Below are 24,451 nucleotides of genomic sequence, written 5' to 3' on the forward strand. Positions count from 1 at the left end.
TCCCCAATCCTCTTTATGGCTTTACCCTCTAGCTCCACTAATCCTCGCTCTAGATATTCCAACTTTCTATTGGAAGTGATAGCCATCTCTTTCCACTCATCGATTAATCTCATGTTTTTCTCATGTATTTCCCGGTGCTCATTCTCAGAGTCGTGGACCCTCTTGCGCAGCCTGTTGTATTTTACTTGAGCCTCAGCTTCTTTGTCTATGATCCTATTCCATCGACCAGTTCCTGGCATCACCATCCCCTTTAGATTGTCCTCTAACCATGCTGGGTTGAGAGGTTCACACCCCGCATGATACCTGTTTGGCTCAATTGTGTTCTTTTCCACAATGATCTACAAGTGCCATATGTGCTGAGCTTGGCACTTTTAAGGGACATCATCATCCTGAAAGTTTGCTTTGAAATGGCTCATTTTGGCGATCCTGGGTAAAACCTGTTTCCTGCCTGGTTTCCTCATGACCCGGATAGGGACATAAGGGTGTATCCCTCTCAACCCAATCAGTACCAAGTGTGGAGCATCTCTGGATCTGATGATGAATTCGTCTATTGGGAACTATTCAAACATCCATTGCACCTGCTCCTCTGTTAGATTGTCGAAGAACTCTACCCACTCTTTGGCACTTTTTGGCTGAGCAAACCTGTATGGAATGTAAGTCATCCACTTGGGGTAATGGAAGACAATATGGTCGTTCCAAGCCCTTCGCGGAAATTCTTGGCGATAGTGACCCTTTTGAAGATGTTCTAATAGCCACAACTGCAGCAACAGGTTACAACCCTTGAAATGCTTGACCCCTATTTGACAGTGCTCCAGAGCAATGTAGATGTCGGCTATGATCATGGGGACTATAGTGTATGTTTGCCCATTGATCCCCTCCATCAAAGTCTTGGCGACCATGGCCAACCTAGTGTGGATTCTTTCCCTTTTCATTGGGAATACTATCAAGCCCAAGAAACACACAATGAACACGAACACTCTGCGATGGATGTGGCCCACGGAAGTTATAAAAAACTCGTCATGGAAGGTACAAAAGGACTTGCTATGGCCATAACTCTCATACAGGTATTCAAAGGGTATGTAGGACTTCTCCAGGCATCCCAAGTCAGCATTTTTCTTCAACCCCATCATCTTACCCCTTACTAGTACGGTTCTCCGGTACCAACAGCTCAAGGCTATCCCAAGACAATCCCGCAAGTCCCTCAATTTCCTCTAGGAGTAGAGTCATTTCTATGACGCCAAAACGGAACACAGACCTTTCACTGTCCCAGAACAAAGTGCTAGCCTCGATCAACCTGTTGTTTGGCTGAATGTCTAGCAGGGAAGGCAAATTATCTAGGTGCTTTCTTACATATTTCTTGTCACTTGAGGAAAGGTTCTTTCACCAATCTAGCAGCAATGGTGGAATGTTGCTAACCATACCGAATCTGGGGACCTCGTGCCTCTTTTTTGGCAAAACAAAAAGGTTAGGCCCTTCTCCCCCACCAGACTCGACTATTTATACATTCGTGATTAGCATATTGGCAATTAGTTATCCAAATTAATGCACAGAACATGGTTGTGTCCGTTGGGATTACAGAAACCCCGGTGGACTTTTGGATAAGGCTCGTTTTAAAGGATAATTATGTGGACAACATATTAATCCGACTAGGTTTGACCATGATGCATGCCCAATTTTAATTAGAGTAAGGTTACTATGGGGGTTTAGACTGGTACCTTCAAGAGAACAACTTGAGGGAGAAAGGCGCGGAACCGTCGACTGCACTACTGATCGACTAGTTTTACCGCAAATAAGCCTTTCCGAATTTAAGGGTAATAAATGGGAAGACCGCAACCACTCATCAAGATTTGCTATAGGATATAATACACATGAGTGTAATATGATGTGGAGCATGATATGCAGCAATGAATAGCATATAGTCAAGTATTTGCACGTAGGAAAAAGTAAATATAGTATTTAAATAATTGAAAGACAGTTACGGAAAAAGGAAACAAGGAGACAAGTCAGTTTCAAAAGAAATAAAGAAATAAAAAATGCTTGAAAGCAGTTAAATTCAGATAAGAGGAAAGGGTCCACGGGATAAAGCATGCTTGGACTAATTCACAAAAATATAAGTTCATTATGGTAAGAGCCTAAAAAAATCCCCAGTAGAGTCGCCATGCAGTCACGCCCCCCTTTTTTTTCCTCCGCGGAGAAAGGTCTGGGTTTCGACCCTCATGGGGGTAATAACTCATTTCCTTTTGGGATTTGGGTATTTGAAGAGTCTCCACCTAACGGATTATGGTTCGTTAGGGCACCAAGAGTAATTAACTCTTAGACTAGTTTGCATTACCAGAGATTTAGGATAAGGGCTCGAAATAACCTTGAGGGGAAGGTATTAAGCACCCCTCGCGGTCCACAACGGTTGGCCCCAGACGAACTTATACTTATGTGAATTAGTCCTTTTAACAAATGAATAGTTTAAATACATACTTGCAAATAAAGGCATGTTAAGCACATATATGACTCAAGTAATGGAACAAGGGAAAAGGTTTGAACAAGTTGCACATATATAAAGAAAAGTGAATTTATTCAAACAATGGGAGTTGGGAAAGAGGGGTCCTAGGTTGGTTAGCCTATAGGATCACCCTACACAATGACCGGTAATCAATCCTCAATGAGAGGCTACACGTGACATTAGCGCATAGTCATCATATCCCTTACTACCCAATTCCCTCCCTTGGTCATAGCCTAAAGCGTTCTTGCAACCTTGAAAGATATTCTATGCGTGCACTACCCGTCCCTTCCTTGTGGCCCTGGAGGTATTTAGGACCTCTAATTTTAGGTAGTTCTAGACCATCCTAATGTTTTAAATGATAAAAGTCTACGCGTCAATCAAAACAATTAGGACTGCACTTAAAGGAGGAACAAATAAAGGCTCACATTTTACCTCCACAATCATAACAAACAAGTGAATGTCTCAAACAACAGTTTCAAGTATTTAAGAAAAAAACACTAAAACATGATATCTAAGTGAGCATAAAGTATACAGCATTGAATTAGGACTGAAGCGTCAAAGTCCTACTGATTTTAGACATGTGAATACGAGCAGTTCTAAAGCGCAGTTTTATAGTCATAGAGTTTTAATCACCCTACAGGCTTGCCTAGGCCTAATAGTGATGTCCTATGAGCATGATATCTATATTGATTAGGAATACAGTAAAACAGTGATCAATTTTAAATAGACAACTTGAGATCCTATAGACATGTTTTCTAACGGTATTAATTTAAGGCAGTGTTTGAAAACTTATTAAAGAAGCAAAAGATTAATTGACTAATCCAATTTAGAATAAACAAACCTGAATTAAACTGTCTTTCTAACTAAACTGGTTTTAAGTTGTATATGCATGATTTATATTAGAGTTAATTTTAATTCCTATAGGCATGGTATCTGAGTATTAAAAGCTGACTTTGAACTTATAGGCATGATTTCTAGGGAGAAAATTTGAATACATGCTGTAATGAAAACTGAACTTCAATTACTTTACACTCAACATGCATGATATATAATTATAAAGCTAATTTTAGCTCTATAGGCATGATCTCTATTATTAAAGCCATTTAGATCCTATAGACATGGTTTCTAATTGTGTGAAAGTAAAGCATGCAGAATTTATTTTAAACCAAAGCAGATCATATAGGCATATTATCTAACAAATCATATTTTGAATCAAAATAGACCCTATAGGCATGTTATCTACCCAATTTACCCACAATACACAACTACCCACCCTTTTTCACTAATTACCCCAATGTTTGTTTACAATAATTATTACAGACCAAGAAATAAATATGAATTATACAAATAAATAGAATATAAGCTATAGGGAGCCTGAAGGAGGCCCAAAATAGTCATGGTGTACCAAGCCTTCACTTATCTCAAATACCCAAAGTTCCATAGCCCATTTCATGTCTAGGTGTGTCAGAGTTCCCTAAGGATCTCAAGGATCCCGGGCAGAGCTCACACCTAGACTTTCCTCAAACAAAGACTGGTTATGTGTAATGTGGAAGTGCCAGCCCTGATATGCCAGATTTCAGAGAGATCTCAAGGGTCTCAAGGCAGTACTCATATCAGAGAGGCAAAACTTTACAATCTAAGAGTAAGGTAAGAGTGCATAATGATGTGAAAAAGTTAGGTAAATAGTATAAAGAAGGTCTTAGGAAAAGAGTTTTCTGAAAACCTATACTGGTTTGAGTGGAAAACAGTTTGAGAAAACATGAAGAACATGTTGGGATCAGAGAGCAAGTCACAGAACATACTTCACACAAGGGAAAGGGGTAGGGGGAACACCTAGAATGCACCTTAGTGATGGAAAACAAATACACATATTGTAGTTGCAAAGTTAAGTTGAGAACACACAGGTCTTAGACACAAACAGTATCTCATGGGTGAAGTAGAGCAAGTTAAACTTAGATGTACAAACTAGATAAACACTTCATGAAGCATTCAAGGTTTTAGAAATACTAATCATATATAAAACAAGCAGAATCTAGACATGTTGGGTGAGACAATAAACACAAAATGTAGCTTAGACATACTAGTGAACAAGTTATCCAAAGCAGTATTGGCATGCTAAACAATGTAATAGTTATAACTTCTAACATAACAGATTTAAACATGTTGTGTGATACAGTAATCTAGGCATGCTGAATGCATATTGAATAGAGTAGTAACTAGAACTGGAATTTACAATTAATGAACTGCAACAACCAAGAAACACATAGTTTTTGGAATGTGAATTGAATCAGGACATACCAGTTAAGGAGATAATATAGAGTATAGAGTAGAGATGGTGCAAGTAGCCAGCATTGGCTTACAGCCAGCTAGATTAGTAAGAATTACAAGTAACATAAGAGAATAGAGCTTTGAGAGTGTGAGAGTGTGAGAGTATAGATGAACTATTGTCCAAGCATGATTTATCCCGAAGCAGGTACTATTGGGGACTGCAGGTACGAAAATACCAGAAGCAAAAAAACTGCAGCCTCATCAAAATCTCAAACTCTCCGTCAACCATCCGAAATCACCCCGAGGCCCCCGAGATTTCAACTAAAAGCACCAACATATCCCAAAAACTTATTCAAACTTATACCAATCTTCAAAATGCCTCAAAATAACATCGAATCAACCAAAACTCATGGGATTCAAGCCTATGTTTCCAAAATCTTCTAAATACGCTTTTGATAAAAAACCCAACCAAACCACGTCCGAATGACCTGAAATTTTGCACACACATCCTAAATGACACAACGAAACTACTACAACTCTCAGAATTTCATTCCGACCCCTATATCAAAATCTCACTTATCAACCGGAAATCGTCAAAATACCAACTTCACCAATTCAAGCCTAAATCTACTCCAGACCTCCAAAACTCATTCTGATCACGCTCCTAAGTCCCAAATCACCTCCCGAAGCTATCCGAACCATCAAAACTCACATACGATCCCTCTAACACATAAGTCAATATCCGGTTGACTTTTCCAACTTAAGCTTCCTCAAAAGAGACTAAGTGTCTCAAACCTTACCAAATCCTTTCCGAACTCGAGACAACCAACCCGATCGCATATAGAACCGATAGACAAAGAAATAAGAAGTAGAAATGGGGAAAACAGAGCGGTAACCCATGAGACGACTGGCCGGGTCATCACATCCTCCCCGACTTAAACAAACGTTCGCCCTCGAACAAGTCAAGAAACATACCTGAAGCCTCAAACAGGTGAAGATATCTGTTCCGCATCTCCCGCTCGTCCTCCTAGGTAGTCTACTCTATGGGCCAACCTCTCCACTGCACTTTCACTGAAGCTATATCCTTTGATCTCAACTTTCGAACATGACGCTCCAAAATAGCTGTTGGCTCCACATCATAAGTCAAATCACTGTCCAACTGAATCGTGCTAAAATCCTAAACATGAGACGGATCCCCAATATACTTCCGAAGCATAGAAATATGAAATACCGGACGCACACTCAACAAGCTGGGTGGCAAAGCAAGCTCATAAGCCACCTCCCGAATCCTCTGAAGCACTTTAAAAGGTCCAATGAACTGAGGACTGAATTTACCTTTCTTCCCAAATCTCATGACACCCTTCATGGGCGAAACCTTCAACAGAACCTTCTCGCCAACCATATAGGAAACATCTCGAACCTTCCTGTCAGCATAACTCTTTTGTTTCGACTACGCTGTATGAAGCCTCTCCTGAATTACCTTCACATTTTCCAAACCATCCTGCACCAAGTCTGTCCCTAATAGCCTAGCCTCACTCGGCTCAGACCAACCAATTGGAGATCTACACCACCTCCCATACAAAGCCTCATATAGAGCCATCTGAATACTCGACTGGTAGTTGTTGTTATAAGCAAACTCCGCAAGTGGTAGAAACGGATCCCATGACCCTTCGAAATCAATGACATAAGCACACAACATGTCCTTCAATATTTGAATAGTGCGCTCGGACTGTCCGTCCATCCGAGGGTGAAAAGTTGTGCTCAACTCAACCTGAGTACCCAACTCTCGCTGCACAGACCTCCAAAACTGTGAAATAAACTAAGTGCCCCTATCTGAAATGATGGAAACTGGGACACCACGCAAACGAACAATCTCCCGAATATATATCTCTGCCAACCGCTCTGAAGAATAGGTAGTACACACAGGAATGAAGAGCGCGGACTTGGTCAGCCAATCCACAATCACCCAAATAGTATCGAACTTCTTCAAAGTCTATAGTGATCCTCTCCCACTTCCACTCTGGAATATCCATCTGCTGAAGTAAGCTACCCGGCCTCTGATGCTCATATTTCACCTACTGACAATTGAGACACCGAGCTACAAATCCCACAATGTCCTTCTTCATTCTTCTCCACCAATAATGCTGTCTCAGATCCTGATACATCTTCGTAGCACCTTGATGAATGGAACACCGCGAGCTATGGGCCTCCTCCAAAATCAACTACCGAAGCCCATCCACTTTGGGCACACATTTCCTGCCATGCATCCTCAACACCCCATAATCACCAATGGTCACATCTCTGGCATCATCATGCTAAACTCTATCCTTAAGGACAAGCAAATATGGATCATCATACTGGTGCTCTCTGATGCTATCATATAAGGAAGACCTAGAAACCACACAAGCCAATACCCTACTGAGCTCCAAAATATCTAACTTCATGAATAGATTGGCCAAGGTCTGAACATCAACTGCAAGAGGTCTCTCCCCAACTAGAATATATGCCAAACTTCCCATACTCATCGCCTTTCGGCTTAATGCATCGGCCACCACATTGGCCTTTCCCGGATGGTTCAATATAGTTATATCATAATCCTTAAGAAACTCCAACAACCTCCGCTGCCTCAAATTGAGATTCTTCTGCTTGAACAAGTGCTAGAGGCTACGATGATTAATAAAAACCTCATAAGACACACCATATAGATAATGCCTCCAAATCTTCAACGCATGAACTATGGAAGCCAACTCCAAATCATGAACGAGGTAGTTCTTCTCATAGGGCTTCAACTGTCGAGAAGCATAAGCGATAACTCTACCCTCCTGCATCAATACACACCTATACCAACTCTCAAAGCATCACAATACACAGTATATGAACTTGAAGCTGATGGCAAAACTAACATTGGAGCGGTAGTCAAGGCCATCTTGAGTTTCTAAAAGCTCTTCTCACACTCATCCGACCATAAAAATGAAGCACCCTTCTGAGTCAGCTTGGTCAAGGGTGATGCGATAGACGATAATCCCTGAACAAACCGGCGATAATAACCTGCCAAACTAAGAAAGTTGTGAATCTCTGTGGCTGAGGACAATTTGGGCCAACTCTGAACCGCCTCTATCTTCTTCAGATCAACCTGAATAGCCTCACTGGACACCAAGTGCCCCAAGAAATCCACTGAACCGAGCCAAAACTCACACTTGGAGAATTTTGCATAAAGTTTCCCCTCCCTCAATCTCTATAACACAACTCTCAAATGCTCTCCTCCTGACTACGCGAATACACCAGAATGTCATCAATGAAGACTATGACAAACGAGTCGAGATACAGTCGAAACACGGTGTTCATCAAATGAATGAAGGTTGCTGGGGCATTGGTCAGCCCGAAAGACATCACCAAGAACTTATAATGACCATATCGGGTCCTGAAAGCCGTCTTAAAAATATCCGAGTCCCTGATCTTCAACTGGTGGTAACCTGAATGGAGATCAATCTTGGATGACACTCTTGCTCCCTGAAGTTGGTCGAGTAAATCATCAATACGAGGCAAATGATACTTGTTCTTAGCTATTACTTTGTTCAATTGCCTATAATCAATGCACATCCTCATAGTGCCATCCTTCTTCTTCACAAATAGAACCGGTGCACCCCAAGGTGACACACTAGGCCGAATGAAACCCTTATCAAGGAGCTCCTGAAACTGCTCCTTTAACTCCTTCAACTCCGCTGGTGCCATACAATACGGCGGAATAGAAATGGGCTGAGTTCCTGACACCAAGTCAATACCAAAATCAATATCCCTATTCGGTGACATGCCCGGCAGGTTTGCAGGAAACACATCGGGAAAATCCCTCACAACTGGAACAGAATCAATACTAGGAGTCTTAACGCCGACATCCCTCACAAAGGATACGATGGGCTTTGAAGAATGAGATTACCCTACTAGGAACATAATCAGTCAAACCTCGTCACTCAATTCGTGACACGCCTAGTATAGCCAATGTCACTGTCTTAGTATGACAGTCCAGAATAGCACGACACGGAGATAACCAATCCCTGCCCAAAATTACATCGAAATCCACCATACACAATAATAAAAAATCCACTCAGGTCTCCAGACCCCCAATAGTCACCACACACGACTGGTACACGCAGTCTACAATAATAGTATCGCCCACCCGAGTAGATACATGAACAGGTGAAGCAAGAGACTCACGGGGCATACCAAAATAACGATAAAAGTATGATGACATATAAGAAAAGGTGGAACCAGGATCAAATAATACAGAGGCATCTCTGTGGCAAACTGAAACAATACCTGTAATGATAATATCATAAGCAATAGCATCGGGTCTAGCTGGAAGTGCATAGAAATGAGTCTGACCGCCACCTGATCGACCTCCCCCTCTAGGGCAACCCCTAGCTGGCTGGGCGGGTGGTCAAGAAGTAATTGACTCTGAAGCCGATGACTGACCCCCCTATTGAGATGAACCCGCAAAACAACGAGAACACTGCCTCCACATATGGCCCATCTCTCCACACTCATAACAACTCCTAGGTACTGGAGAAGGGGACTGAAGGGAACCCCTCGCACCGGAGTGACTAGTTGATGCACCTGGCATAGAAGAGCCTGAACCGATGGAGCACGGGATAAACTCTGAGCTGGAAAGGCACTAAGTAATGACTGGACCTGATGAGAACTGTGAGAACCATGACCCAATGACGCCCCATGATAACCTGGGCGAGCTGGCTGAGCATGCCTGAATGATGGCCTCTACCGTGCTGAAACTGACCTCTCGAAGGAGCACCACTATAACTACCAGATCCTCAAGGCCTCTTGGCCTTCTTCTCCTCTGGCTCCTAGCGACGAACAGACTCAATCTCACGAGCAATGTCCACAACCTCCTCAAAGGTTGCACCAGTCACCCTCTCCCTGGTCATGAGAATACGAAGCTGATAAGTGAGGCCATCAACAAACCTCCTAATCCTCTCTCTATCTGTCGAAACAAACCAAATATCATAATGAGCTAACTCAGAGAACCTCATCTCATACTACGTCACAGTCATATCTCCTTGACGCAACAACTCAAACTCCCTACGCAACTCCTCTCTGTGAGACTGCAACATATACTTCTCTAGAAAGAGAATAGAAAACTGCTGCCAGGTAAGGGGCGCTACACCAACAGGCCTACGCCTCTCAAAAGTCTCCCACCATGTGAAGGCAGCTCACAAAAACTGATAAGTAGTGAAAGCAACCATGCTAGTCTCCAGAATACCCGCTGGACGAAGCATCCTCTGACACTTATCTAACAAACCTTGGGAATCCTCGCCCTCTACACCACTGAAGGTCGGAGGCTGAAGTCTACCAAACCTCTCCAATCTACACTGCTCGTCCTCTGGCATGGCAGGAACTACATAGTCCTGAGCAGCTGCAACCTGCTGCGTTGGATGTGCCCCGACGTTTGAAGTCCCTGCATGACCTGCTCAGGTGTGCGAGCAGCGGGAGTCTGATTACCTCCCCCGGCCTGAGAAGTAGCTGCGGCTATAGTGGCTGAAATCGCCTGAGCTAGGCCAGTGCAAACTGATAAGATCTGAGCCAAGGCCTCCTGAAGACCCGAAATCACAATGGCACAGCTAGTGCCTGAGCTGGTGCTGTTGGAGCGTCCATAACTGGGACCTGATCCGAACTGGGGTGGCTGGTGGATCTGCAGGTGCTACCCTAGCTACTATGCGAGCAACACCTCTGCCCCTACCGCGACCACGACCGCGTCCTCAGCCTCTATTGGCCACAGCTGGTGGCACTGGTGGTCATCCATCCTGGCTGGTAGTGCGTGTCCTCACCATCTGTGAGAGAATAGAATGACAAAGGTTTAGTACTCGGATTAACAAATTCACACGACAAGAATCTCAAGCATATGAAGTGTTTCCTAAAGGTTCTTCAGCCACTCGAGGATAAATACAGACTTCTCCGTACAAATCCGCGAGACTCTACTAAACCTGCTCATGACTCGTGAGACCTATTAACCTAGGCTCTAATACCAACTTGTCACGACCCAAACCCGGACCTGGTTGTGATGACACCTCTTATAAAGACAAGGCCACCCGACACTTACCTATTTCATTTTTAAGTAATTAAACATTAAAAATTAAGTCTAAAACATGATAATTAATCCAAAAGTGAACAGTAACAGTACAGTTGCGGAAGATAAACCCAACACAGCCCGATACCAGCGTGTCACTAGTCATGAGCAACTAAAAATCTGGAATAATCAAGAAGGTCTACAGAGTTCAATACAACACTAAAACAAGGAGAAATAAAATAGGGAAGAAGCTCTAGGCTGTGAACATCGGTAGCTACCTAGAGAATCTTCGGATCCGCCTGAGCTGGAAAAATCAACACTCGGTAGCGGGACCAGATGTGCCTGAATTTGTATATAGGGTGCAGGGAGTAAAATGAGTACTCCAACTTAGTGAGTAATAATCATAAATAAACGACTAAGAGATATGAAAATACGTAAGGCACATTACAAGCTATAATGAAGCAGTAAAACAGGTAAGAACAGTGATTCAGTAAAAATATGTAAAATCATATAAGTTCAGTTTAACTTCATGAATAACCTATTCAACAATTAAATAGGTTTCCACTTACACTGCCCGACTCCGCATCTGCGATGCAATATCCGCACTTGCGCCATCGCAGGTGCGGGTCCTTGACCGCTTCTGCGGTTTCTGCTCTCCTAGCCCATTTTCCTCTTCTGCGACCAATCGTCCACATATGCGGCGTCGCACCTGCAGTCCCCAATCCGCAGGTGCGACAGAAGCAGCAAAATCTGCAGCTCTACTAAACTCCCAAACTCTCCGTTAACCATCCGAAATAACCCCGAGGCCCTTGGGACCTCAACCAAAAGCATAAACATAACGCATAACCTTATTCAAACTTGTACCAATCTTCACAACACCTCAAACAACATCGAATCAACCAAAACACATCGAATTCAAGCCTAAGTTTTCCAAAATCTTCCGAATTACGCTTTTGATCAAAAACCCAACCAAACCACGTCCGAATGACCCGAACTTTTGCACACATATCCCAAATGACACAACGGAACTATTGCAACTCTCGGAATTCCATTCCGATCCCTATATCAAAATCTCAACCATCAACTGGAAAACGCCAAAAATCCAATTTCGCCAATTCAAGCCTAAATCTACTCCGGACCTCCAAAATACATTTCGATCACGCTCCTAAGTCCAAAATCACCTCCCGAAACTATCCGAACCATCAGAACTCACATCCGTTCCCTCTAAAACATAAGTCAAGATCCGACTGACTTTTCCAACTTAAGCTTCCTCAAAAGAGACTAAGTGTCTCAAACCTTACCAAATCCTTTTTCGAACTCGAGCCAACCAACCCGATCACATCTAGAATCGATAGACAAAACAACTAGAAGCAGAAATGGGGGAAACAGAGCGGTAACTCATGAGACGGCTGGCCATGTTGTCACAATCAGGATTTTAAAAATAGAGTTTGAATCAAATCATTTCGTTTAAACTCACTTCCAGTATCTCAAATAGAGGCTCAATGCAACAGTGAGAAAAAATGATGAAATCATAAACCGCCCCTCGGGAAAAACATCACTCATATACAGCCCCTCGGGAAAACCTCATAGTCATTCGTATACAACCCCTCGGGCATACCTCACCATCACTCATGCCTCCCAGTCACTCAGCACTCGACACTCGGCACTCGCACTTAGTAGGTTCCTGCGCTCACTAGGGGTGTGAAGACTCCAGAGGGGCTCTTTCAGCCTAAGCGCTATAACAAGCCAACTCGTGGCATAAATCAATCAGGCCCTCGGCCTCACTCGAACATGAATCAGTAAAACATGCTGCAGCGTGCAGCCCGATCCCATAAATATCCTCAAAAATCAGGCCCTCAGCCTCACTCAGTCATAAAACTCTCAAGCCACTCAAGCTCTCAATAAAAAAAATAGGGTACTCAGCTCAAAACAACTTTTATATGCATCAAAATAGAGTAATAAAGATTGAGTTATGAAATCAATAAGTATAACATGACTGAGTATAGATTTTCAATCAAAACAGTGAGAGGATAGTAAGAAAAATGCCCCTAAGGGTCCAAACAGTTTTGGCACAAGGCGTAAACATGGCATTCATCCCAATTTATAGAAACTCTTTTAAAAATACATAAGTATCATATAGTTTCAACCAAATACACAACTTTATAGTTGCTACGAGACGAACCAAGTCACAATCCCCAATGGTGCGCACCCACATGCTCATCACCTAGCATGTGCGTCACCTCAAAATAGTAAAATGATATGAAATCTAGGGTTTCATACCCTTAGGACTAGATTTACAATCATTACTTACCTTAAACCGATCAAATCTCTACTCTGCGATGCTCTTGCCCCTTTACTCGGCCTCCAATTGCTCTGAATCTATTCACAACCAGAACAATACCATCAATATACGCTAATGGGATGAATTCTACAAGAAAAACTATCAAATTAGACACAAATCCCAAAATCCACTCAAACCCGGCCTCCGGGCCCATGTCTCAGAATCCGACAAAAGTTACAAAACTAGAAAGCCCTTCCACCCACAAGTCCATACATACAAAATTTATCAAAATCCGACTCTATTTGACCCCTCAAATCCTCAAATCAAACTCTCCAAAATCCCAACCCCTATTCTCTCATTTCAACCACTAGTCTTCACTAATTACATGATTAAACAATCGAAATCACCATACATGCAAGTATTAGGGCTCAAGAAACTTACCTCACTGATAATCCCTTGAATCCCTCTTCAAAGTCACCCCAAAAGATCCAAACCCGTCTTCAAAAATGGTGGAAATGAGCAAAATTCATGAATGGTTCAATTTATAGGTTGTGCCCAGCAAAACTGCATCTGCTGTCAAAATACCCGCTTCTGCAATGCCACACCTGCGGAAACACCATCATAGGTGCGGATTCCACTTACTCCTCAAAATCCACATCTGCGGCCAACATCTCGCACTTGCAGTCTCGTAGGTGCACTCCAATACTCGCACCTGCGCATCCAGCCCAAACCACTCCTGCCCGCATCTGCAAGCCTCTTTCCGCTTCTGCGGACCTTGCATCTGCGGTTCCCACTACGCTTGTGCAGAAACACTAGCAGAATCACACCAGTAGTTTTCATCAACTCTCAAACACCAAAAACCAATCTGTCAACTATCCGAAACATACCCGAGGCCCTCCGGACCTCGACCAATAATACCAACATGTCACATATCAATATACGAATTTAGTCAAGCCTTCAGAACACTCAAAACAACATCAAAACACTAAATTACCCTCGGATTCAAGCCTAAAACCTTCTAAACTTCCAAATCCCACAAATGACACCGAAACCTACCAAACCTCGTCCGAATTACATCAAATTTTGCACACACATCACAAATCACATTACAAACTTACTCCAACTTTCGAAATTACGTTCCGACCCTGATATCAAATTTTTCACTACCGATCAAAATCACCAAATTTCCAATTTTGCCAATTCAAGCCTAATTCTACCACAGACCTCAAAATTACATCCCGGATGCTCTACCAAGTCCAATATCACCTAACGGAGTTAACCAACCAAAAAAATTCAAATCCGATATCGTCTATTCATAAGTCAACTTCCGGTTGACTTTTACAACTTAAACTTCTAAATAGGAGACTAAGTGTCTCATTCCATACCGAAACTACTCCGGACCTGAACCAACCAACACGATACGATGAAATACAGTTGAGAAACACAAAAGGAAGCAGAAATGGGGGAAACGGGGCCATAACTCACGAAAGAACTGGATGGGTTGTTACATCCTCCCCCTTTTAAACAAACGTTCATCCTCGAACGAGTCTAGAACATACCTTAACCCTCAAATAGGTGTGGATATATGCTTCACATATCCCGCTCAGTCTCCCAAGTAGCCTCCTCCACGGGCTGACCTCTCCACGGGCCGACCTCTCCACTGCACTTTCACTAAAGCTATATCCTTTGATCTTAACTTTCGGACATGCCGCTCCAGAATAGCCACTGGCTGCACATCGTAAGTCAAGTCACTATCTAACTGAACTGTACTGAAATCCAAGACATGAGACAGATCATTGATATACTTCCAGAGCATAGAAACATGAAATACTGGATGCACACCCGACAAGATAGGTGGCAAAGCTAGCTCACCTCCCTAATCCTCCGAAGCACCTCAAAAGGCCCAATGAACCGATGGCTCAACTTGCCCTTCTCCCAAATCTCATAACACCCTTCATGGGTGAAACCTTTAATAGAATCTTCTCCTTAACCATGTAAGACACATCACAAACCTTTCTATCAATATAACTTTTTTGTCTTGACTGTGTCGTAAGAAGCCGCTTATGAATCACTTTCACCTTGTCCAAAGCATCTTGTACCATGTTAGTACCCAAAAGCCTATCCTCGCCCGGCTCGAACCAACCTATTGGAGATCTACACCGCCTCCCGTATATAGCCTCATACGGAGCCATTTGAATACTCGGCTGATAACTTTTGTTGTAAGTAAACACCGCGAGTGGCAGAAACTGGTCCCATTAACCCCCAAAATCAATGACACAAGCACGTAACATGTCCTCCAATATCTGAATAGTGTGCTCAGACTGTCCGTCCATCTGAGGGTGAAAAGTTATGCTTAACTCAACCTGAGTACCCAACTCTCACTACACGACCCTCCAAAACTGCGATGTAAACTGAGCACCTCTATCTAAAATGATGGAAACTAGGACACCATGCAGGCGAACAATCTCTCGGATATAAATCTCAGCTAACCGCTCTAAAGAATAGGTCGTACACATAGGAATGAAGTGCACAGACTTGGTCAACCGATCCACAATCACTCAACTACCATCGAACTTCCTTAAAGTCCATGGGAGTCCAACTACGAAATCCATGGTGATCCGCTCCCACTTCAACTCTAGAATATCTATCTGTTGAAGCAAGCCACCCGATCTCTGATGCTCATATTTGACCTACTGACAATTGAGACACCGAGTTACAAACCCCACTATATCTTTGTTCAATCTTTTCCACTAATAGTACTGTCTCAAATCCTGGTACATCTTCATGGCACCTGAATGGATAAAATACCGCGAACTATAGGTCTCCTCTAGAATCAACTCTCGGAGCCCATCTACATTGGGCACACATCCGGCCCTGCATCCTCAATACCCCATCATTACCAATAGTCACATCTCTGGCATCATCATGTAGAACCTTGTCCTTGAGGACAAGTAAATGAGGATTATCATACTGGCGCTCTCTGATACGATCAAACAAGGAAGACTGAGAAACCACACAAGCTAGGACCTGACTGGGCTCCGAAATATCCAATCTCACGAACCGATTGGCCAAAGCCTGAACATCAACCGCAAGAGGTCTCTCCCCAACAAGAATAATTGCAAGACTACCCATACTCACCGCCTTCCTACTCAAGGCATCGGCCACCACATTGGCCTTTCCCCGATGATACAAAATGGTAATATTATAGTCCTTTAGCAGCTCCAACCACCTCCGCTGCCTCAAATTGAGATCCTTTTGCTTGAACAAGTGCTGGAGGCAACGATAATCAGTAAACACCTCACAAGACACACCATAGAGATAATGCCTCCAAATCTTCAATATGTGAACAATGACAGCCAACTCCAAATCATGAACAGGGTAGTTCTTCTCATGGGGCTTCAACTGACGAGAAGCATAAGCAATCACTCTACCATCCGGCATCAAAACACACCCAATGCCGACCCAAGAAGCATCACAATATACCATAAAAGAACCTGAAGCTGATGGCAAAACTAACACTGGAGTTGTGGTCAAAGCGGTCTTATGCTTCTGAAAGCTCACCTCACACTCATCCGACCACCTGAAAGGAGCACCCTTTTGGGTCAATTTGGTCAGGGCGATGCAATAGATGAAAATCCCTAAAAACCGATAGTAATAACCCGCCAAACCAAGAAAACTACGAATCTCTATGGCTAAGGACGGTCTGGGCCAACTCTAGACTGCCTCTATCTTCTTAGGATCAACTTGAATACCCTTACTGGACACCACGTGCCCCAACAACACCACTGAACTGAGCCAAAACTCACACTTGGAGATTAGCACAAAGCTTCTCTTCCCTCAGCCGCTGCAATACAACTCTTAAATGCTCGGCGTGCTCCTCCTGGCTATAAGAGTACACCAGGATATCATCAATGAATACAATAACAAACGAGTCGAGATAAGGCCGAAACACGTTGTTCATCAAATGCATGAATGCTGCTGGGGCATTGGTAAGCCCAAAAGACATCATAAAGAACTCAAAATGACCATATCGGGTCCTGAAAGGTGCCTTAAAAATGTCCGAGTCCCTGATCTTCAACTAGTGATACCCTAACCTGAGATTAATCTTGGAGAACAATCTCCTCCCTGAAGCTGGTCAAATAAATCATCAATATGAGGCAAAGGTTACTTGTACTTGATTGTGACTTTGTTCAATTGCCTGTAATCAATGCACATTCTCATGGTGCCATCCTTCTTCTTCACAAAGGGAACAGGTGCACCCTAAAGTGACACACTAGGCCGAATAAACCCCTTATCAAAGAGTTCATGAAGCTGCTCCTTCAACTCTTTTAACTCCGCCGATGCCATCTGATACGGTGGAATAGAAATGGGATGAGTGTCCGACACCAAATCAATACCAAAGTTAATATTTATCACGACCCCAAATACCCCAGTCGTGATGGTGCCTATCATAGTACTAGGCAAGCCAACCTAACAAGTAACCACAGTGAATTTTTTTTACAAAATCATTTTCTAAAATTGATTAAGTCTCGAATTTTCATAAGAAATATATAAATCAACTGAAATGTACGAAAAACAGTACAAAATATATACCAACACAGCCCAACAATCTGGTATCACAAGTCAAGACCTATAAATACAACCCAATCCGATAGACTGATACATAATAAGTCTAAAAATGCAGAAAACTAAGACAGGAGGGAGGAAAGCACAATAGTATCGAGTATTAAGTCCACAATTCTTACCTCCAAGAAGTTCTCTTTGATTCCCTCTTCAATCTCCCTCAAGAAGCTCCAAAACCGAGTCAAAAGTGGTGAACTTAGGCCAAAAATCGCGAAAATGGCCTTTTTAAACATTCTGCCCAGCTATTAAATTTACTTAATTGCGATCGGAGGAATTCCATTGCGATCGAAAAGCACAAACTATGCTGGCCCAATTTTTACCCTATGCGATCGCGGATATACCCACGCGTTTGTGATTCATCACCTGCACAACTCACACGATCGCGACTCCAGATACACAAACGTGAAGAACAACCTGAAGTTCCCTCTAACAAAGCTCTACGTGATCACGAGCCTCCTCACGTGATTGTGAAAAAGGAAAACCTGCAACAGAACTGAAGCCAAAATCTGCAACTTTTCAATATGCAATTTGATCCGTTTAACTACCCGAAACTCACCCGAGTCCCTCGGGACCTCAAAAAAACATGCATACATATCTCATAACCTCATTCAAACTTGTTTTAACCTTTGGAATGTTCAAAACAATATCAGAACACTAAAATCTCATCAGATTCAAGCCTAAGAATTCCAAAAACTTCCAAATTCCACTTTCAATCAAAAGGTCTATCAAGCCTTGTCCGAATGACCTGAAATTTTGCACATACGTCACAAATGACACAACGGACCTACTCCAACTTCCAAAATTCCATTCGGACCTCTATATCAAAATCTCACCTATCAACCGGAAAACGGCAAAATTCCAATTTCGCCAATTCAAGCCTAAATCTACTGCAAACCTCCAAAACACATTCTAATCACCCTCCTAAGTCCCAATCCACCTCCCGGAGCTATCCAAACTATCGGAATTCACATCTGAGCCCTTCTTCATATAAGTCAACATCGGGTTGACTTTTCCAACTTAAGCCTACTCAAAAGACACTAAGTGTCTCAAACCTTACCAAAACCTCCTCGTACCCAAACCAACCAACCCGATAACACATAATACAGCTGAACAAGGTAATAAGAAGCAGAAATAGGGGAAATAGGGTGGTAACTCATGAAACGACGGGCGGGTCATTACAATATCCATATTCGGTAGCATGCCCGACAGGAAACACATCCGGAAAATCTCTCACCGCCGGGACTAAATCAATAGTAGGAGTCTTTGCACTGACATCCCTCACAAAGGCCAAATAAGAAAGACAACCCTTCCCAACCATCCACTGGGCCTTCAAAAATGAAATAACTCTACTTGGAACATAATTCGATGAACATCGCCACTCAATCCGTGGCACCCCTGGCATAACCAACGTCACCGTCTTAGCATGACAGTCCAGAATAGCATGACATAGAGATAACCAATCCATGCCCAATATCACATCAAAATCAACCATAATAAGCAGCAAAAGGTCTACTCGGGACTCCCAACCCCCAATAGTCACCACACAAGACCGATATACGTGATCTATAATAATAGTATCGCCCACAGAAGTAGATACATTAACAGATGAAACAAGAGACTCACGGGGTGTATCCAAATAATGAGCAAAATATGATGACACATATGAAAAAGTTGAACCAGGATCAAATAATACAGAGGTATCCCTGTGGCAAACTGAGACAATACCTGTGATCATAGCATTTGAAGCAATAACATCTGGTCTGGCTGGGAGTGCATAGAAATTTTCCTGACCACCACCTGATTGACCTCTCCCTCCAGGGCAACCCCTAGCTAACTGTCCTCCCCCCCTAGCTGGCTGGGCGGGTGGTGAAGTAACTGGTGCTAAAGTCATAGCACACTCCTCTATTGAGGCGGACCCCCATGACGACGAGGACACTACCTCCACATATGTCCCAACTCCCCACACTCAAAATAACCCCCTGGTGCTGGTGACGGGGACTAAAGGGAAACCCTAATTCCGGGATAACTTGTAGAAAAACCTGGCATGGAGGAGCCCTGACCTGATGGAGCACGAGACAAACTCTGGGCGGAAAGAAAAGCCCAACATCGGGGTGTCACTATTCATGAGCATCTACCACAGTCAGTCCAAAAACAGAGAGACTAACACAATCTTGAAATGTAACTACAAACAACTATAGGAAGATAGGAGGGAGAAGAGTAGGGTTGCGATCACCAGTAGCTACTTTGCTAATTCCGAGAAGATCTACAGCTGGAATAGTAAACAACCGTTACCGGGTCATGATACGCCTAGATCTTCACACAAGGTGTAGGGAGTAACGTGAGTATGCCAACTCAGTAAGTAACCAAAGTAAATAAAGGCTGAGAATTAGTGATGAGCAATAAAGTATATAAAGTTTATATCATGAAATCTCAGTAAAATACAACAGGCTTTTAAAAGCAGAGTTTGAATCAAATAATTTCTTTTAAACTCAGTTCCATTAAAATCATTTGAAGATATTTTTCAACAGTTCTCAAACAGAGGTTCAATGCAACAGTGAGCAAAAATAATGAAATCTTAAACAGCCTATCGGGCAAAACATCACTCATATACAGCCCCTCGGGCAAACCTCACAGTTACTCGTATACAGCCGCTCAGGCATACCTCACCATCACTCATGCCTCCCAGTCACTCAGCACTCGACACTCGTCACTCGCACTCAGTAGGTTCCTCCGCTCACAGGGGGTGTGCAAACATCGGAGGGACTTCGTCAGCCCAAGCGCTATAACAAGCCAACTCGTGGCATAAATCAATCAGGCCCTCGGCCTCACTCGATTATGAATCAATAAAACATGTTGTGGCGTGCAGATCGATCCCATAAATATCCTCACAAATCTGGTTCTCGACCTCACTAAGTCATAAAACTCTCAAGCCACTCGGGCTATCAGTAAATAAAAAGGGTACTCAACCCAAAACAACATTTATATGCATCAAAATAGAGTAATAAAGACTTAGTTATGAAATCAATAAGTATAACATGACTGAGCATAGACTTTCAATCAAAACAGTGAGAGGATAGTAAAAAAAAGGCCCCTAAGGGTCGAAACAGCTCTGGCACATGGCCTAAACATCGCATTCAACCCAATTTATAGAAACTCTTTCTAAAACACATAAGTATCGTATAGTTTCAACCTAATACGCAACTTTATAGTTGCTACGGGATGGACCAAGTCACAATCCCCAACAGTGCACGCCCACACGCTTATCACCTAGCATGTGAGTCACTTCAAAACAATAAAACGATACAAAATCCGGGGTTTCGTACCCTCAGGACAAGATTTATAATCGTTACTTACCTCAAACCGATTAAATTTCTACTCCATGATGCTTTTGCCCCTCGACTCAGCATCTAATCACTCCGAATCTATTCATAACTAGAACAATACCATCAATATGCACTAATGGAATGAATTCCACAAGAAAAACTATCAAATTAGACACAAATCCTGTAATCCTCTCAAACCTGGCCCCCGGGCCCACGTCTCGGAATCTGGCAAAATTAACAAAACTAGAAATCTCTTCCACTCACGAGTCCATACATACAAAATTTATCAAAATCCAACCTCATTTGACCCCTCAAAGCCTCAAATCAAACTCTCTAAAATCCCAAGCCCTAAACCCTCATTTTCACCCCTAGTCTTCACTAATTACATGATTAAACAATCGAAAATCACCACATATACAAGTATTAGGGCTCAAGCAACTTACCTCACTGATAATCTCTTGAATCCCTCTTCAAAATCACCCCGAAAGCTCTAAACTGGTCTTAAAAAATGGTAGAAATGAGCAAAATTCGCGAAGGGTTCAATTTATAGGTTGTGCCTAGCAAAACCGCATCTGCGGTCAAAATACCAGCTTCTGCAACGCCGTACCTGCGAAAAAACCATTGCAGGTGCGAATTCCACTCACTCCTCAAAATCCGCATCTACGACCAACATTTCGCACCTGCGCATCCAGCCCAAACCACTCATGCCCGCATCTAAAAGCCTCTTTTCACTTCTACGGACCTCACACCAGCAGTTCCCACAACACAGGTGCGGAAACACCAGCAGAGTCACACCAGCAGTTTTCATCAACTCTCAAACACTAAAAACCAATCCGTCAACCATCTGAAATACACTGAGGCCCTCAGGACCTTAACCAATAATACCAATAAGTCACAATCAACATACAAACTTAGTCAGACCTTCGAAACATTCAAAACAACAACAAAACACTAAATTACCATCAGATTCAAGTCTAAGAACTTCTAAACTTCCAAATTCCGCACACACATCACAAATGACACTACGAACTTACTCTAACTTCCGGAATTCCATTGCGACCCCGATATCAAATTTTTCACTGCCAACCAAAATCACAAAATTTCCAATTTCGCAATTTAAAGCCTAATTCTACCATGGACCTCCAAATTACATTCCGAACATACTCCCAAGTCCAAAATCGCCTAACGGAGCTAACCAGCCATAAAAATCCAAATCTTATATCGTCTACTCATAAGTCAACTTCCGGTTGACTTTTCCAACATAAACTTCTAAATATGACACTAAGTGTCTCATTCCACATCGAAAACACTTCGGACCCAAATCAACCAATACGATACGATAAAATACAGTAGAGGAACACAAAAGGAAGCAGAAATGGGAGAAACGAGGCCATAACTCACGAAATGACTGGCCGGGTCGTTACAGCATGTGTGTACCGTGTTGTTGATGACTTTCTCGGGATGTGCCAAAGTATATAACCATTCTTTTTTAACTTTCTTTACTCCAAGATCAAACCACGACTTGAGCTAGTTATCTTTCAAAGGATAAGGCGCCTTCCTCCTATTTAAACACATAGCAAATACAATTATTATGTAGTTTTAATTTGAAATCAATAAATTCTATGCCCTCGATAATATAAATAAAGTGTATAATCTAACCTCTTTGAAACATTGTCGGTACATAAGTATAACCACTTATTTAATATTTCCAACAAGTCAGAATCAACATTGTCGCTAATAACCCTATTAAATGGATGCTTGATAATGAAAATTGGAGGAGTTCCAATAGAAATGCTTCCCCCAGAACTATAATAAGGGAGAAAAAGGGATCTAGCATGCTTTCCAGGCTGCCTTGTTCTTCCTTAATGCACAAGGAGTTGTTTCATCTTCATTAAACTTGTTGTAAAAAATTTGTGAGAAGTTCTCTAGCAGCTCAAAATCATAAAGTGGTACTTCCCTTTTTTATACCTGGAGTTATTGTCCGAATCACCTACATTGATGTAGTCTGCTGGTTCACCTGCAAAATTTGAAACAAAAGAACAACATTGTAAGTTGGTTGCATCAGTTCTTTTGGGAAAACTGAAACTTATATGAAACCTGTTGTTTATTTCCTAGAATTATATTGTAACATATAATACCACCGAAATCTTCATAGCAATCATCTCCTTGGTGTATAACGTTTTCTTGTTGAATGGGAGATTGTAAATGCATAGTCTCCTTCTCCTTATTTAAATGCTCTCCTTGTATGACAACTTTTGCATCCTGTTTTTGGAGAGTCCACATGCATAGTTTCCTTCTCTGTTACAATAAATGTGTACAACTTAATAAAATTGTAGATCATTTATAGTAAACAGATATAACACTGTGGATAAATTATAGTTTAATTTGTTAAAATGTTGTCCTGTAGCTGAGATGCAATATGTATTGTGAAATATGTTGATAAAATATAGTATATCATACATGCATTTTCTTCATCCAATGCCACTTGAAATTAAGAAGATAAGCCAACACCTACATGAATATTCTCCTCATTTTGAATGCCATTCATGTGTCCTGTATCTAAGAAAATAATTGAAAATATAATGTAGGTTATTTGTTGGTAATTTAGGCTATATGTAGATATAATGTAGAATATAATTTTAACAATTGTGTTAAAATTATTTAAATACTTGTTTTACTGCAGCTACCCAGCACTGGTTTAACACTACTGCTAGGATTGTGTTGATTGTTCTTTTTTTTATAATGCTCATCATTTTTTGTAGAAGTGCTAGTAAACTGCAAGCATAACTTGTTAGGCTATATACTTTATGAATGCTAATAGAAGCATAAACATGGTAAAATTGTTGTCCAAAAAAGATATATTTCGAATGAAACCTTAGCATCAATGTCAATATCCTTTTGACTATTTATTGCATGTAACAAAATATTGTTATAATGTATTTGACAATTAGAGGCTTACATATATATATATGTATAAAGAAGAGTAAAAATCAAGAATTAGGTATACCTCTTTCTGAAAGGTTCCAAGGTCTGAACTGACCTACGTATTAAAATAGAAAGAGTTAAAGAAATAATTTGAATAACATAAGATAAAGAAACCAACTAGAATTATGTTAAGATGTTACCTTATCAACATCTTTTCTTAATTTTTTTTAGTTGTTTCACAATATTATTTTTGTCATCTATTCCCATTGCCTGCTTATGTCCAGATGGAGATGGAGCATATGTCGGATGCTTGGCCTTTGTTTCAGCTTTGTCAAGGATGTAATCAACTTTTTCTAGCAAAGTCATTCTTGAAAGCTCTTCTGGTGCTTCAAGCATGTTGGTGAACTGAGTGAAAAAAATGTGAGGAACATAGTCATAATATGTATAAAATATGTAGA

Source organism: Nicotiana sylvestris, chromosome 7 (genome assembly GCF_000393655.2).
Source record: "Nicotiana sylvestris chromosome 7, ASM39365v2, whole genome shotgun sequence".
In the NCBI taxonomy this organism is placed as follows: Eukaryota; Viridiplantae; Streptophyta; class Magnoliopsida; order Solanales; family Solanaceae; genus Nicotiana; species Nicotiana sylvestris.